Here is a 19,184-nt window from a genome sequence, read left to right as displayed (position 1 = left end):
ACAACACTATTTGAGTAGTTTGAATAAAAAAGTAGCAGAAGCAAAAAATACCAGAAGAAAGAAAGAAAGACTTACACTACCCTCTAATTAACCTATCTTTGGCACAGAAAGGGGTAAAATATGCTGCTATACAACTTTTCGATAAGTTACCAGATGAAATAAAATGTCTGACAGACAGCAGTAATAGTTTTAAAAATAAATTGAAATCATGTCTCCTTGACAACTCCTATACCGTAGATGAATTCTTGAATAGGAATAAATAAATCTATAGGTATAATATATGCATTTTCTGACATTTAAGGGGGATGGGTTAGGTAATAAAAAAATTTTAAGCTTAAAAAAAAAAAACCCTTGTCTCATGTGTGCATTTCTTACGCACTTGACGTGTTCCACATCATAAAAATTACAGTGAGATTGATCAATGACTCATGTAACTAATTAACTCTAGCACTAAGTTTCAACAATAAGTACATAAGCAATGGAGAAGTTACCATTGTGTGTGTAACAAGAAGCATACATAAAGGGCTGACAGTGTAATGCTTCATTCAAAGGGGAATGGAGAATTACAAATGTTAAAGCAATAAGTACAGCACTTCCGCACCCTGAGAACTGAAACTTTTTCCCTGCATCTACACAATGCTTCTATTGTTCCATAACCGAAGAGCATATTAGAGCTGCTGCTTAAGCGCCTTCGTATTTAGTCCTCTGTCCGCAATTAAATTTAATCTGCATTAGTGTAAGGAATAAAACAACCTGAGAACTTGAAATGGAAGCCACGAAATGCAGAGCAATGAAAGAAACAGACCGTGGGTTGCTAGGAATTGGCCAAATATGTTCCGTGTTGGGGTTACCAAAACACAGTGCAACATGTGAGGAAAAAACCTGCTGTGCAAAAATCCTTTCGTCTGGAACCTTCCTTTGTTTCGTGAAACTAGGCCACATTTTTGTGTGTTCTCTGGATAAGGGCGGAGTCGGGGTCTCGCCGTAGCTCGACGTCAGTGGTGTGATTGTGTGTGTGTGTGTGTGTGTGTGTGTGTGTGTGTGTGTGTGTGTGCGCGCAATATCAGGTTACAGCTGGCGTCCGCCGTGCACAATCACAATCGCGGGTGCTGCTGTTCCCTTGCAGCAGGAACGCAATTTGTAGCTGTCCTTGCAACCCCTCTCGCTGCGGTGACCCCGTTCCGGTGTTACACCTCAAAGACAGCCCCTGTGATTGTGCTGCACGCCCTTCAGTCTCCTCTCTCTCTCTCTCTCTCTCTCTCTCTCTCTCTCTACGCTAGCAGTTCACACACACAGACGACACGCAGATGTAGGGAATTGAGACTCCATGCGCCGTCAGTAGCAACTGGAGGGCGGGCATTGTCGCTCGCGAACTATGATGAAAACATGTACACATATTGGAGGAAGATTCATGTGATGAAACATGAACTGACGGTCGAAGTGATATTAATTTTCTAGGAAGAGGTTACTTTATTTGACTTTGAGTTGCCATACTGTGGCGTTATCTATACTTGAGAGGGATAAAAATGAAGTCTAATCCCCCATTCAATACAGTATGTCACATGTCCAACTTGCGGATTTGATCATTGTCATCTGATGAATGTAATGGGTGCGGTCGATTCCAGGTCTTTGTTCCCGACGTTCACTTGCGTTATCGCGTTTTTGTAACAGTGTGCAATGTAAATATAGATGTCTTCATGGCACAGTACTCATTTCGTAAACAAATGAATGAAGACGCTCGCGATAACAAGGGAAGTCAGACGTGGTTTGCATTCAAAAAAATTAAAAGAGTTCCAGATCTACATGACTACCATAACATCAATTCTTTCTGAAGTGACATGTGGCTTTTCTCTAAAATATTTTTAAAGACATCCCTCTCCCCGTCGCTTTAAACAGTAAGATATCACAGAACGAAGAATAGACATGATTTAATAACAGAATTAGGCTGACTAAGGACTATCGCCTTTTTGTAATTTGAGTTTTTATAATCTTAAAGAGTATTTCTGTTGCTAATTAAATGTGTTTGAACGGATATTAATTTGTTCGCAACCGCGCTTGAGCCCACTGTTATTTCCACAAAACTGTCTCGCATCTTATCAAAACAAAATTTTGAAATTTCTGATGGAGAATTTAATATCATGATTAATATTTTAGTAACATTAATTCAACTCATGCCTTTGGACTTTTGATATATGTGTAAAACATTATCTTTTGACCACCTGCATCTGCCGAATAAACGTTACCTTTCAAAACAGTCGTTTTATTGAGTTTCAGTATCGCACGGAGGCTCTTTGCGTCAATATGTGATACAGCTTTAGAATTGGCAAAATGAGTTGTTCCCAGTGAACCCATTATCCTATTATAGTCTTTAGTTGTTACTGATCCTCAAATCGTAGTAGTAAAATATGTTATAATGTATTAAAATGGTTTGAACGTTCCAAATTTGAACCTCTTAGGGGAATCCTAAAATACAGTACTGATAGGATTGCACGCTACAATATAATCGGCATACAATCATCAGTACTGTGCTTTTGTCATGAATATGTCTTATGTATAAGAAAAACGTGGAATTCTTTTTATATGAATTCTGGTGAGGGTCAAAAAGTTCGCGTTAGGTGTTGCGATCGAAGTTGTATCGATAATCAGTAACTGATTATGAAATTACCTCATAGTGTCGAAAGATGGAAGTAACGGCTAGCTGTATGCCTCAGGTCAAAGTGAGACAGTAAACCCGTAAACAAGAGACTTTGTGCTCAGCAAGATGTAGTGGGAACCTGTTTGCCGATTCACGTGAGGACTGAGCCAAGCAGAAGCCAGGATTTTTCATACGTAGTTCTTAGTCACAGCCAACGGACTTGCCCCATTGTGACGCCGGTTTCTGTTAGATCACCGAAGTTAAGCACTGCCGGGCTGGGATAGCTCTAGGATGGGTGACCATCCGGTCTAACGAGCGCTGTTGGTAAGCGGGTTGCACTCAGCCCTTGTGAGGCAAACTGAGGAGCTACTTGATTGAGAAGCAACGGCTCCGCTCTCGTAAAATGACATACGGCCGAGAGAGCGGTGTGCTGACCACACACCCATCCATATCCGCAGCCCGTGACGCCTGTGGAGTGAGGATGACACGGCGGCCGAACGGTGACGTTGGACCTTCATGGCCTATTCGGTCGGAGTTTGTTTCTTTATTTAGTCCTAAGTCATTATTGTTAACAGAGGCTGATGTCCTAGAAGCAGATCAAGAGGAGACGGTCTACCCAAAATATATAGACTTATTATAAATTATTTTCTACGAGGGGTCTTTGAAAAGTCCGTGCAAAGTCCAGGAGATGGCACCACCGGCGCGTATGGAGGTCATGTTTAGTTAGCAGCATCTTTGGAAAGAAGGCACACCTAGTTTCAGCTATATTGGTCTATTTCTTTGTGTTTCGCATTCGTGTGAATCAAGGAAGTCGAGTGATGGCGAAAAAACGGACGAAAAAGAATTTCGTGTGGTGATTAAACATTACTTTATGAAAAGTAAAACGCCTCAGGAGACTAAAGAGAAGCTTGATAAACATTACGGCGACTCTGTGCCTTCGATTAGAACAGTTTATAAGTGGTTTCAAAATTTTCGAAGTGGCCATATGGGCACAAGTGATGCTGAACGTTCTGGAAGCCCTGTGGAGGTTACGGCTCCAGAAATCATTGATAAAATCCATGATATGGTGATGGATGACGGAAGAGTTAAGGTGCGTGAGATTGCTAGTGCTGAGGGCATCTCGAATGAATGGGTACATAATATTTTATATAAACATGGATTCCGCGATTGCTCGAGCTTAACCAAAACCTGAATCGTGTGAAGTGTTGGAAGGATGGTTTGCAGCTGTTCAGGAGGGATCCCCAGGACTTGAAGCACCGTTTCGCCACTGTAGATGAACGTGGGTACATTACTATACTCCTGAGACCAAATAACAATCTAAACAATGGGTTAGCAAGGGAGAGTCTGCACCAAAACAGGCGAAGACCATTCCTTCGGCCAGAAAGGTTATGGCGGCTGTCTTTTGGGATTCGCAAGGGATAATCCTCATCGACTATCTGGAAAAGGATAAATCTATTACAGGTGCATATTATTCATCGTTATTGGGCCGTTTGAAAACCAAGCTGCAAGAGAAACGCCGGCGATTGGACCGCAAAAAAGTCCTTTTCCATCACGACAGTGCACCAGCACAAACCTCAGCAGTTGTCGTCGCAAAATTAATGCAAATAGGATTCCAACTCATTTAACATCTCCCCTGTTCTCCAGACTTGGCTCCCTCGGTCTACTGCTTGTTCCCCAATTTGAAGAAATGGTTGGCAGGACAAAGATTTTATTCAAACGAAGAGGGGATGGCAGCAACTAAAAGCTATTTTGCAGACTTGGACAGTTCCTATTATTCGGAAGGGATCAACAAATTGGAACAGTGTTGGACGAAGTGCATAAGTTTAAGAGAAGACTCTGTCGAAAAATACATAAAAATGTTTTACCCCAAACACGTAAGTAGTTTCTATTTTTGCACGGACTTTTCAAACACCACTCGTAATGTAAGTAAATAATGAAGACAATGAACTGAGATGGAAGTAGCGGCCTTTCTGAGTGGACCTTTGTCAGGAGGACTCAATATGATGATGACCATCGCTGGAAACATTTTCTTATCATCCGTCATTTGCGCTCATTCTTTTATCTACATCACTGTGTAAACTCCATCATGAAAGGCAGCCTTCAGGGTTCTGGAAACCGTCAAGTTTACATCAGCTGCAGATCCACCAACCGCGGGATGCTTCTGAAAATTGTACTAAAAACATATATGACTAGCGCTAATAAACCCTGGTAATTATAACAACTCTAGATAGTTTTGTATGTACCAAAAAGGCATCTACGTCTAATAAACCCCCGATTTCTCTTGATTACACTACACGTGTTATTTTTATTCAGTGCTTGATATAAACGGAGCCATTGCTTTCCACAATCCATGTAAGTGACCTAGTGGATAACGTAGTAAGTTCCATGAGGTTTTTTGCTGATGGTGTTATACTGAAAAGCCACAACGCTAGAAAACTGTAGCGAAGTGCAGGAAGAACTGCGGACGATCTATGCTTGGTATAGGGACTGTCTTTTGAACCTCAGCATAAACTGAACTAAATTGGTTGCACATAAATAGAAAGAAAGACTCATTATTGTTCAATTACGCGATTATAGAACAGTCACTGGAAGCAATGACATCCATAAAATACCTAGGAGTACGCTGACGGAGCGATGTGTAGTGGAACGACAGTGTAAAACTAAAGGCAGGTAAGGCAGATTCGAGAGTGAGACTCATTCGAAGAATCCTCAGGAAGCATAGTCCACCCGCAAACAACGTGGATTACAAAACCTTCTTTCGACCAGTACTTGTATGTTGATCACTAGTCAGTAGTCTGTTTCAGATATGACTGACAGATGAAACAGACACTATCTAAAGAAGAGCAGCGCGTTTCTTCACAGCATCGTTAAGTAAGCGTGAAAGCGTCGCCTAGGTGCCCAGCCAACTCCAGAGGCACACGCTCCAAGAGAGGCTTCCTGCTGTGGTTTACGGCTAAATGTCAGAGAGCGGAAGTTTCTAGAAGAGTCAATGGATATTTCTTCCACCGTATACCTCCTGGAAAGACCATGAAGATAAAATCAGAGAGAGTCGAGCTGACACGGAGACTTACCAATAGCCGTTCTTCTCGCAGACCATTCCTCACTTGAACAGGAAAGAAGGTAACTGTTACCGGTACACAAAGCACCGTCTGCAACACACCGTCAGGTGGTTTGCGGCGCGTAGATGTAGATCATTCGTGCAGATTTCCTCAGTACGATACCGTCAAAATTTGCTTGACAGTCTCATTTGGTAAGGCACATTTCTACTGCATCTGTCGTGATGATTTAGTTCCGTGCAGCGCTGATGAGTCTTCGGTTGATAAATTTACATTATTATTAAATCATATGTACGAGGGTCACTACAAAAGAAATGCACACTATTTCTGTATAAATACAGTTTTCATTCCGCATGTGTGAAAGTTTTACAGTGTGTAGACACATCCTTCCCGCTTGTTTGAAACTTAGTTCAACATGTTCCCGTGAGTGGCGCCGTCACAGCATGTCTTCATGATGGCTGCTACAGTTGACGTTCGTCAGAAGCAATGTTTTGTCATAGAATTCCTGTGCTGTGAAAACGAGACAGTGGGAAACATCCACAAGAGGTTGAAAAAGGTATATGGAGGTGCTGCTGTCGATCGCAGTACAGTTAGTCGGTGGGCGAGCGGGTTACTTGATGAAAGCGGGCACGCCAATATTGAGGATTGTCCTCGCAGCGGCAGGCCTCGTACTGCACACACTCCAGACAATGTGCAGAGAGTTAACGAATTGGTGACTGCTCACAGACACATCACAGTGAACGAATTGTCACGCTACGTTGGTATAGGGGAAGGAAGTGTTTGCAGAATACTGAAAGTGTTGGCGTTAAAAAAGGTTTGTGCCAGGTAGGTTTCGAGGATGTTGACAGTGACTCACAAGGAAACAAGAGAAACGGTATGCAGCGAACTTTTGGAACTGTACGAGAATGGTGGAGATGAGTTCCTTGGAAGAATTGTGACAGGTGATGAAACATGGCTCCATCATTTTTCACCAGAGATGAAGAGGCAATCAATGGAGTAGCATCATGCAAATTCACCCAAGAAAAAAAAATTGAAAACCACACCTTTTGCTGGAGAAGTTATGGCTACGGTGTTTTTCGATTCCGAAGGACTCTTGCTTGTGGACATCATTCCAAGTGGAACCGCCATAAATTCTGATGCATATGTGACGACACTGAAGAAACTTCAAGCTCGACTGAGTCGTGTTCGACCACGTCGGCAAAAGCAGGATGTTTTGCTGTTGCACGACAATGCACGGCCACATATCAGTCAAAAAACCATGGAAGCGATCACAAAACTCGGATGGACAACAGTGAAACACCCGCCTTACAGTACTGACCTGGCTCCATGTGACTATCATCTCTTTGGGAAACTGAAAGACACTTTTCGTGGAACAAGGTTTGAAGATGATGACTCCCTCGTGCACGCTGCCAAACAGTGGCTCCAACAGGTTGGTCCAGAATTTTACCGTGCGGGTATACAGGCGCTGGTTTCAAGATGGCGTAAGGCAGTTGAGAGGGATGGAAATTATGTGGAGAAATGAAAATATTGTTCCTAAAGGATGTATCTACACACTGCAAAAGTTTCAAACATGTAGAATAATAGATGGATTTTAAAAAAAAATGTGTGCATTTCTTTTTGAGTGACCCTTGTAGTTGCCGATGTATTGTATAAAAATATTTATGTGCTTGATTCTTTTATATTTTCAAAACTTTGTTGATTATGTTGAAGCATTTATTTTAAGATTTAGATTATTTTTGAATGATGCTTTTAAATTCAATTTCCGTAAGCCCTGTCAGTGTCTGTCATATCCCTGAAGAACTAGTAAAGCGTCCCGCGGTTGATGGATCTGCAGCTGGTGTTAACTTGACGGTTTAACAATAATGAACTTACATTAGATTACTGATGTGACTAAAGTCCATCACCAGTGAATAACGGTTGGACGAAAGTAGCTCTTTAAGGTAAACGAAAAATATGAGAGTGTTAGCCATATTGTAATTATCTTGTGGCTGCATTGTAATTTGCGGTTACCGAGCCCGACAAATACAGCAACTGGACGCCGTGAGGAGTAGGAACATACTCGTATCTTCTCTAACCAATACCGAGGGAACTGCAAGCTATTTGGCTTTCACATCGGCACTCTGAGGCAAGACAGTAAATCGCCATCGTCCCGCAACAAAGTACAGAGCTGCAACGCATCTACGTTACAACAGCTGTTCAGAGTGTTCTCCGTGCTAGCGGTTGTCATATAGGATACAAATAATTGTACTTTGGCTTACACTATGTTGGCGGGCTACTTTCTTGGAGCTTATACTAGGGTTGGTCTCAGTATCCTGTAGAACCCGGTCCTCCTCATCCGGTGCACGCACAGTCCGCTGATTTCCTGCACGTTCGTCTGCCTGAAAGGACACACGATCACACAAACTCCCTAAAAGGGCTTCAGTGATGTTGTGGTTTGCGTCTGTGAAGGTACTTGTTTTGGTATAGCCGTGTCACTTCTCGACCGTTTCCATCTGCTTGGCCATACACGATCACCATCTTTGCCTGTTCCCGACATGGATATCGGACCATTCTGCTGCTTGCAGTACGCTGCATAAATCACACAGCCTGCAACACACAAGGAACAGGCGGCACGTCGTCCGAGGAACTTCAATTCTTCAGCGCCATCTACTGTGGCAGCGATGCATTTCCAGACACATGTTCATAGGACCTTTTTTCCTCCATTGCCATTCAGGATTCTGTTCCTGCAGACTGTCGCTTTTATTAACGTTCACACTGCATAATACTTGTTTTATGTAATTATAGGAACAGTGTGAACCATTAGTATTGGTCAACTGCTAACAATGCCCATCCGTAATTTTTATGTTATCCATGTTTTTCGGTTTCCTATATATCCATCCATTTATTTGACAGTACATTATGAAGATAAAAAAACTAGGTTTATCGCTTGACACTGGTCACGCACTACTGCTCTTCCAAATATTCATTGTTCTTGTGTCTATTATCCCGCACATTTTCTTTCTACAACACGATGTTTACGCTTCCCATGTGCGTGTATTTCGAGTAATAGGTCAATACATTACAACCTTGCACGCCATCTATCTATTCTATTAGATGAATTTTTGGATATAGTAAGTGGGTAATTTTCCCACCCCCACAAAAAATTAAAAATATTAAGTGTCATGTAATATTTTGTGTAATGTAATATCTTCGATGGACACCTTTTATTAACCTGCCACGCTCCACACCATTACGAAGTGTCGTATTCATGATCTATGGAACAAGTACTAATCTAATCTAATCTTATCTAAGAGCAGAGATGTAGTTGAATCTGTTGTACAACTTTTAGGTTTAAAATAGCACCCCATTCAGCATGTTTTATTACAATATATACTCGTGTGTGTTAGTTCAAGTTGCCAATGTCCTTACCCTTACTCATGATGGTGTGCTTGCTATAATTAAAAAAATCTAAGAAAAAGAGCTCGATTTTGGGGAACCAGTGTACACAATTAAGTGTCTACAATGCCATACATGCAAAACACTAAACACACTCCTTTCAAAGAGTATATGTCTAAAATATGTCGACAGCAGATAAGAAATACATAACATTAATAACATAAAAAAATTTCTTGATGTTAGACAGTTCTTCATTTACACTAAACATGATGAAACTAAGTTGATTAAAGGGGCACTATGTACCCAGAAGTGGATTTAAAGCTAATGTACAACTATGTTGTGACTTATGGAATTACAACCAGGCCAAATAATATCCTTGAAGAGAAATCAAAAAATTTTAAAAGTTTCCAAAAAGATAAGTATCAACCGAAGAAAGTAAACTTCAGTCAAGATTACCTGGATGTGAATTAGATCTAGTCATGATAGTAATATTATACCTCAGTGTATAATATCCATCTGGAGATTCATTACATATTAATGTACCAACAAAATGAAAAGTAACATATCCATATATTAACGTTAAATAATAATCATAATTGACAATGAGTACGTTAAATTCAGCATTAAATTGTTGCTACAGAAGATCCTCAGACATTCTACAACGTTAGCTTACAAATCTAGAAAAACTCAATGATTTTGAATTTTCGGTTCAAATGAGAAACATTCCAAAAATAGAGAGATACCTGAACAACCAACGTATCGCCATCTCACGAGAAGTTCGAAATACATAAATCAATAACCACAAACAGTAATAATTACAAATGTGTTAATCCACCATTCCAAAAGCAAAATGATAATTATCGTTGTTAGATAAAGGATCGACCTAAATTGGTAACTGTTTATTAGCAGTTATATCATCATCATCATCATAATCATCATCATCATCAGTGTTCTGCCTAAAGGCAGGTTTTCACATGGTAGTTCTCCAGGCTGTCTGGTCTTCTGCCATCCTCTTCAGGTCTGCATAATTTCCCCCTCCCTTTATGTCGTCTATCAACTTGTATCTCCTTCTTCCTCCCAGTCTTCTCCCACAAACCAATCCTTCCAAAGCATCTACTATCAAGCACTCCCTTCTCAGTGAATGTCCCAACCAGTTCTTTTTTCTTTCTCTTACAACCTTCAGCAGACATCGTCTCTCACCAACCCTTTCAAATACTCCTTTATTACTCACTCTTTCCATCCAGCTTATTCTCTCCATTCTCCTCCATATCCACATATCAAACGCTTCTAACCTTTTTTCATCCTCTCGTCTCAGTGTCCATGTTTCTTCCCCATATAGTGCCACACTCCAGACAAAACATTTTCCAAGCCTTTTCCTTAGTCCTTTATCTAATTTGCCACATAGGAGTCTCCTCTTTCTGTTGAATGCCTCCTTCGCTATGGCAATTCGAGTTTTCACCTCCTGGTGACATCTCAAGTCTTCAGTTATTGTGCTTCCGAGATATTTAAATTCACTCACTTGGATAATGGTAGATTGTCCTATTTTAATATTGGACAGTCTGCGTCTTGTACTGATGACCATACTCTTTATTTTTGCTGTGTTTATTTGCATCCCATATTCCACACAATCTTCATTCAGATCTTTGAGCTTGTTATTCACTTCCCGCTCACTTTCTGCCACTAATACCATGTCATCAGCAAATCTTATACATTCTATTCTCTTTCCACCAAATATTCCTCTTTTCCCATCTAAACTTTTCGCAATAATCTCTTCAAGATATACGTTAAACAACAGTGGGGAAAGGCAACAACCTTGTCTAACATCTCGTCCAATGCTGCTTCCTTCTGACATTTCATTTCCAATCCTTATCCTTACTTTCTGGTGTAAATGTAGATCCTGTATCAGTCGTCTCTCTTTCCAATCTACTCCTTTCCTCTTCAAGATATCCATCAGCTTGTTCCACTGAACTCTGTCAAAAGCCTTTTCTAAATCTATGAAAACAGCAAAGATTTCTCTGCCCTTTTCCATATATCTTTCCCCTATAGTTCTTAGCAGGCCAATAGCATCTCTTGTTCCTTTTCCTCTTCTAAATCTGAACTGCTCCTCTGCAATCCCTCTATCCAGCTTGCCATATAACCTTCTATTCAACACTCTCGGCAAGACCTTAGCTGCATGCTCTTCAAAATTTTTAATTTCTCTTTTTCTCTATTGGTATCATAACTGTTGCAGCCAAGTCCTCAGGCCATTAGCAGTTATAGTGTGATTATAATTAAAGTTTCCCTTTTTAACATGTACTAACACGGAAACTAATTACCGTAAGAGTACCAAACTTGGTAGCATCAATGCCAAGGTCATGGAGAAGAGAAATAATGCAGAAACAATTCAGTTTGCAACACTTAATGTGCTGCTACGATACATCGTACAACTAGATACCGGTACCATTACTGCTACAAAAGGGACTCAATACAGCGCCCATCCGTGTCCGTAAGAGTCTGACAGCACAGGATTGCATTCTGCACAGCAGAAAGAAGCATGTCCATAGATATGCTGCCTGCCTCTCTTGATATGCTGCGCTTCAGGTCAGCACATGTGAGAATGATCCTCAGATAAACTCTGTCCTTCAGGTAGCCCCACAACCAGAAATCAGGGGGAATGAGAGCAGGTGATCGTGCCGACCAAGCATTTGGAAACGATCGGCTATAATTCTATAGTTTCCGCATATGCTCCGGAGAAGCAGGCAAACTTCACAAGCAATGTGCGGTGCGGCGCCATCTTGCATGAATACTGTTCAGTTCAATGCGTCTCTCTCCTGTAAGGTGGGTATGACATTTGGAAACGCATATCGCAGCAACACTGGCCAATCACACTGTACATCTTTGGTCCTTGAGCGCCAATTTGTTCAAAAAAGAATGGGCCAATGATGAAAGTATCCGTGAAGCGACACCACATGGCACAAGTTCACCATACAGAGGGCCTTCATGCACGGTGACTGGAGGTGAAGATCCTCACACTCGGCAATTCTGTGTGTTCACCTCACCCCTCAGAGAAAAATGAGCTTCGTCTGTCTATAGGATGGTCCAGGACCAGCCCTCGTCAACTTCAGTCCTTACGAGAAGAGATCGAAGTCAAGAAGTTGTACGTCCTGTGGTGCAAGCTGCTGTACGATATAGATCTTGTACGGATACCATTTGAGAATGGTTCGTAGCACCTACCGTACAGTGGATCACAGGACGTTCAACTGTCGTGACACAGCACGTGCAATGCCTGACATGGGAAACTGCGCGCAGCGTTGTCTACCAAAGCAACTGCGGTTTCATCAGCCACCTGTGGTGCAACCGGTCGTCGGCCTCTTCCTGGAGCGACGCCCAGTCCTCCAGATGATTCGAACGTTTTCATCATACCCTGCACAGCATGTGGAGAAAGAGGACCCTTTCATAATCTTATTTATTGGCGACTCCATGGAGTGTTCTGTGCACCACGACCAAGTAGTGGATAGAATTGGAAGGAGAATCAGCTTTGGTCGTATTTTTTTGTTTCTCAGTTTATGTGATCGCTCTAAGCTTGTTGATACCAGTGCCTACCAATTTTAATTGTATATTATAGCACTGAGGAGGGTCACTAAGTGACCGAAAATCGATTTTGCAGATAATAAAACAAAAAAATTCGACCAATGCTGATTCTCCTTCTAATTCTAACCTTCCATAATCCTTCCAGCCCGCAATATTCTCGAAGTGCAGCTGCAGCATTACTTTTGTTTTGATAACAAAGCTTCACCAATAGTATGTGAGACTATGAATCACGATTACTTATCAAAAATGGTTCAAATGGCTCCAAGCACTATGGGACTTAACTTCTCAAAAAAATGGTTCAAATGGCTCTGAGCACTATGGGACTTGACATCTGTGGTCATCAGTCCCCTAGAACTTAGAACTACTTAAACCTAACTAACCTAAGGACATCACACACATCCATGCCCGAGGCAGGATTCGAACCTGCGACTTCACTTCTCAGGTCATCAGTCCCCTAGAACTTAGAACTACTTAAACCCAACTAACCTAAGGACATCACACACATCCATGCCCGAGGCAGGATTCGAACCTGCGAATTCACTTCTCAGGTCATCAGTCCCCTAGAACTTAGAACTACTTAAACCTAACTAACCTAAGGACATCACACACATCCATGCCCGAGGCAGGATTCGAACCTGCGACTGTAGAGGTCGCGCGGTTCCAGACTGTAGCGCCTAGAACCGCTCGGCCACTCCGAGCGGCACGATTACTTATCACGGCATCTGGTGGCCACTGTTGGATATTGACGGTGGCGCTGTGAAGCATGGAAATCATGCATTCCATGCTCTGGACATTAATGCTACCAACTTTGGTACTCCTATGGTAATTAGTTTCCGTGTTAATACATGTTAAAAAGGGAAAGTTTAATTGTAACCACCCGCTGTCATTGAAAAATGTATACTTTATAAATTCCTGCTTCATTTCAATATCAAAAAGAAGTTAAAGCTTAATCCAATGTTGTCTTACACGTAAATCAGCGCAGATTGATCCACGTAATAAAGGAGTTACAGCTACATTAAAATTATACTAGAATGTAGTCTAAATCCAGCATGCTGTTTTGTAGCCCCTAGTATAAAAAAAAGTATTAGGGTTTTACGTCTTCCTGGGAGTGAGGTCATTATAGACAGAGTGCAGGCTCGTATTAGAGAAGCAAATTGTCCATATCGTTTTCAGATATACCACCGCCCTATTTTCCTGAGCGATTTAGCCGGGAGCACAAGAAATTAAGTCTAGTTGGCTGGTTGGGAATTGTAACCCATTTAGTTCCGAATCCCAGTCCAGTTACTTGACCACTGCACCACATGTTCAGTTCCCATCTGTTCTCAGCTAGGGAGCGATGCTGAGAACCACCAAACAATCTCTTGATTAATTGTTTATTATTATTATGAGTAGAGTAACACTAGAGGGAATTACAAATAGAGCATTGCAATTTTTCATGTGTTATGTGGAAGCAGACAACAAGTATGTGAGTGAAAATAATAGAAGTATATGATACCAAAAAAAAACTCTTATCACTGTACAATGTCTCTGTATGTACTGTACAGTTAGTCCGATAGGTTTAACTATCTAGGGTTTGGTACAAAGTACTGCTAGAATATGAAAGATAATTCAAAACGTAAATGCATTATTATAGGTTTCCTGGAGTATCCCAAAGAAATTCGAGGATTCCATAAAGTATTTCCTATTTCTCCTGAAAATAAAGTTATTAAAACACAAGGGATTCATATTTACCGACTACAATATGCTTATGTCTTATACTAAAAAAATTTGCAGGCATACATTGGGAAAAGCGTGATAAAGATTTTTGTAGAAAACTAAAGCTTAATGAGATTGGTTCAAAAAATATTTTTACTTCAACATCCACAAGACAACGATTTAAACATATTATTGGAAGACTCGTTTTGAAATTCTGTTGACAGGATTCACATTAAACTATTATCTGATGGGAAAAAGTTGCAAATACGTTACAAAATTTCAAAGCAAGAATGATCTCCGACAAGAACTTCATTACAAACGAGGATCTCAGATCTATCTCATATGGTTAACGATGGTTTCCATTGAAACAAGATGAAGTAACAATATGTAAATAATGTTCAATTGTTTTCTAAGAAACTTAGAATAGTATAGACAACATGAAGGCTAAATACTTACATAAAGGTAAGACAAAATGCTTGAATGTCTATTACAAATTGATGTAATAAACTAAACTTACTATAGTTCATAGTAAAATCACCAGATGCTCGATAAGGGTAACTATTACTAATTCTTTGACTTAAGACAAAACAATTATTGCGTACAAGGAGAATTGTAAGTCCAAAAGTGAAAATAAATTAGTTGTAACGAATAGCAGAACATTTTCATGCTACAAAAAATGCTTTTTAAGTCTATTAAAAATCAGTTCATCTGATACTAAACGAGAAGTATGAAATGAAAACTACAGAGGTGAATAAGACAGCTCTGCATTCATGAGACTACAAAGGACACACTTTAAATCATCGAATTGTTACATTGTGTCATCGTTACAATTTGTTGACATTTATATGGAGATGTTTTCTTCACAGTTCAAAATCAACATTTTTTTTCAAAAATGTGAGTGTATCACGACTGTCTTTGATCAATTTTTGTTTTACTGACACTTATAAAATAAAACCTCCATGTATTCTTTCTCATTAGCAGTGAGACAAGCAACTCTGCGACCATCTAACTCAAGCACTTCATCAGAAAATAAGTAGTCGACCTCTAAAATGTTAAAACACATTCAAAACCATAATAATCGATATAAATACACTCCTTGTAATCATAGATGCATATATTGTAGGACAATAATTTATTTTCAACCTTGTAGTAATAGACACTTGGAAAATGTTTCGACTCATACTTGGTGTAACATTAACTCCATAATAAATATGGGTTACATAGCTGTAAGTAGAATCCATACACCTTTAGCAACAAGTTAAAACCACAGTCCACCGTTCTGTTCATGGTGGACTACATCTCGTAGTTATTAGTCGCTCTGTTTGTCAATCACGTAGAGTAAAAATCGATCAGAAAATAAGTGTCCACAATCCTAAGGATAATAACGAATTAATCGCTAATGTTTCATTTTTACAGTTCTTACAAAAAGTATTGTTAACGTAGTTCATAGTTCCCAGTTCCTTATTCAGATACATGGGTGGATCTTTTAACATCTCTTTTCTTCCTTTTCGTAGGCCATAAGCAGACTGAAGTAGTAGTACTGTTATTTTAGTTGGCAGTTTTGTCGTAGACAAAATCACTGTTCTCTCAGCAACATCAGCTGCAGTTATACATTAAATATCCGAGTTTTTTAACAATTAAACCCATTACACACTGTCTGACAAAGCATTGAAGCATCCAGTCGACATGACTGGATGTCAGTGCCACTTCGTACCTGTGCACGCTGTCGGCGGTTTGAAATGATTAGTGTGACAGTTCCCTGTGACGGAACGGGAACCGGACTGTATTAGTGTTGTTCGTGCTTAGTGATGTTATCAGGCCTGCCTGGACATGTAAGGGGGCTGGAGTAGTGTCAGTGATCACTGTAAAGGACCCAGAGGTGTCACATACCAGTAGGAAACTCTGTTTCATCACCTGACAGAGTTTGAAAAGTCCTCATTGTGGGTCTCCGTTCGGCTAACTGGTCGAACTGTGCAGTACAAAGATTTTTGAAACATTCCGATATGACAGTGGCCGTATCTTGATCTGCGTGAGAACGTCATGATAGGTACGAGCATCGTCAACGTTCCGCTCGACCACGTCTGCCCACACAAGGGAGGGTCACTTTATTTTGTACCACACACACCATAGCCCCTTCGTATCTATGGCGGCTATCCAAGAACAAGTAGTGAATTCCGTGCACCGTCTGTGGCATCCTCCAACATTCAACATTGGCTGCAAACCAGCAGCAGCTGGACTAGGCAACTACTGTTCCGTATGAAGGCTGCTGCTAACATCACAACAGAGACAGCGGCTTCTAGAGTGGTGCCCTGACCGGAAAGCAGGGACTGCTCGTGAATGGCGTTGCACTGTGTTCACGCTGAATCACGCTCGACCACAGTCAGCGCGTATGACGGCGACGTCGGGAGAGCTCCATATCTTCCAGTGATTTGGAAAGGCACAGCCTTGTTATTCCTTGCAACACGGTGTGGGGAGCCTGCAGGTGTGACTTCAGGTCGCAGCTGCCAGTGGTTAAAGGAACTCTGACAGTGTATGGGTATTTCACGGACATCCAGCACACACGTGTGTTGTCCCTCAGGCAACAGTGTCATGCTCCCATTTATCAATAGGAGAGTTGTCGTCCATACACGGGACGTGTCTCTGTGAACTGCCTGTGTAATGTCGAGGTACTCCTGTAGCCAGCAAGATCCTCTGATGTGTCCCCATAGAACATGTGTGGAATCGGCTGGGACATCAGCTCCGTCCAAGGGCCAGTAGCCAGTACATCAAGGACCACAGTAATGGGGCAGCTTGCCTCAGGAGGGGTTAGAACAGCTTTATCATACCTGTAGCTGTCACTGCCAAATGGAGATGTTGTCATTTGGTGGAGGAATGTTGGATGTGGATGGAAACTGCCATGATGCGCCGTATTAAAACTCAGCCATGCTCTTGAAGTGTTATATTATATCCAGCTACAGTGCTGCATTCATCTCTGTCTGCGTCACAGGGCCCTGTGATGCCGAGGACTTCACTATCTGCAGAACAGCTTGGCGCGGGAGGGCTACCTCAGCAACCCATGCAACGTACTGTGGCATGCTGGCCATGTACAGCCGTGGAGTTTTGACGACGTTAGGATGCAGTGGCAGCCGCCTCAGCCCTACCCACTGGGAGCTGCAGGGCGGCCCACTGCGTGCTGCTTCACCGCCGTGGTTAAGATTGCGGCCGAGAACAAGCACCAGCAATCCGACACCCGAATCTGCGGCCCTTGCCTCAGGATGCTTCCGGCGTGTGTTGGGAGCTAACAAGACTGTCTGCAGTAGCCAGCCACTGACTGGCTATGGAACCCACATTGACCTCAGAGGGTCGAACCAGTGACCCGCTGTGGACTGGAATGCTGGAGCCCCATCTGCTGCTGCATGTAGCCGGTGGTCTGACACGCCCTGCCATCCAGGAGAGCTGCCACACTTGAATCCCCTTTGTTAGAAAATTGGCCCCTATTTATAAGCGGCTGTGAGCCTCTGTTTTGCTAACGCGCCACTCCGAGTCATGTACTCATAACACCTCGGTTTGGCCAGTGGGCCCCTTCTGCCTGGAACTTGCGCCATGCAAACCACTGCGTTTAGTCTTTTCAGTGGTTCTACAGCCCTGCGGCCTCCATTCTACTTCACAACTGCTGGTAAGCGTAACTTACTGTCAACAGGCCCGCACCTGGCTATAACTTGTGCACTCAGAAATATTGCACAGAATCTAACTTTTTCCTATCTTAAACGGTAGTGCCGCTACACACCCATTCAATTCGCATCAGAGCATGTATACAGACTAGAGGACTGCAAAGCATTATCTTACTGATAAGTTGGACCATATTGCCAAATTATTTTTGAATTACACTGAGGACTTTTTTTATCACTGAGTGAGATCACATACTCTCTGAACCCGTGAATTTCCTCTTAGTTTACTCCTCCCATTCCGGGTGGTCTGCTTATCTTGTCAGCCAGTGTAATTTATAATACATGACCATAAATCTAGTTGTTGGGTAGGTGTGTGTTCTTTGACTGGTTGTCGAAATGTCCAGGGTTCCTGATTCGATTTCAGGTATGGCTTAAAATCGAATAAAATTAATCACCAATGACGACTGAATGCTTATAAGCATTTCAAAAAGTGTGGACGAAGGCCAAAAGTTTGCTGTTACAATGCAACTTTCAATAACTGTTACATTACAACTTTTAGTATATAGATTGCTGTGTTTACAATTCATTTATTTTGTGTACTACTTCCTGCAAGCTTGATGCGAAGATGTACTTCTGCACCTGCAACTAATTAGTTATTTTTGAGTTAGTCTGTCGGGTATTCGGGAAGTATTCTTTGAGTTCTGGCTATGCCGGACAATCAGGGCGCAGCACATCTCGCAGAGAATGCTGGGGCAGGAGGTCGAAGAAGGCATTTGTGTGTTACGTCGTGTTGGAGACGGTCGCGTTTTGGAGTCTGAAGCCGCCGGTTGATCTTTTGCTGTACGGTGAGGTGCTGGTGTGAATCTTGGCTCAGCACACATGCAATACGAATTCACTAGTCTCTAGCAGTGAATGCACGGTTGATGCATAACTATTTTCTTAATTTGCATTGAGAAGTTGGATGCATGCTTTAAGCTGAGCACACCTCCAACACAATTTTGTTGATCTCTAGCAGTGAACGCATGGCTGACGCGTAACTATTTTCTTAATTCGAATTGAGAAGTTGCTGTAACTTTCATGGGTTGGAAATACCTTCCATTTGCCGATTTGGTCTTTGTATCTTTGTGAGAAGAGTATGTCTTGAGGCACGATACAGAATCTGTTTGTTATTACACTACTGGCCATTAAAATTGCTACACCACGAAG

Source organism: Schistocerca serialis, chromosome 6 (genome assembly GCF_023864345.2).
Source record: "Schistocerca serialis cubense isolate TAMUIC-IGC-003099 chromosome 6, iqSchSeri2.2, whole genome shotgun sequence".
Classification (NCBI taxonomy): Eukaryota; Metazoa; Arthropoda; class Insecta; order Orthoptera; family Acrididae; genus Schistocerca; species Schistocerca serialis.
The sequence above is the reverse complement of the archived record's forward strand: the minus strand, read 5'-3'. Positions refer to the sequence as shown.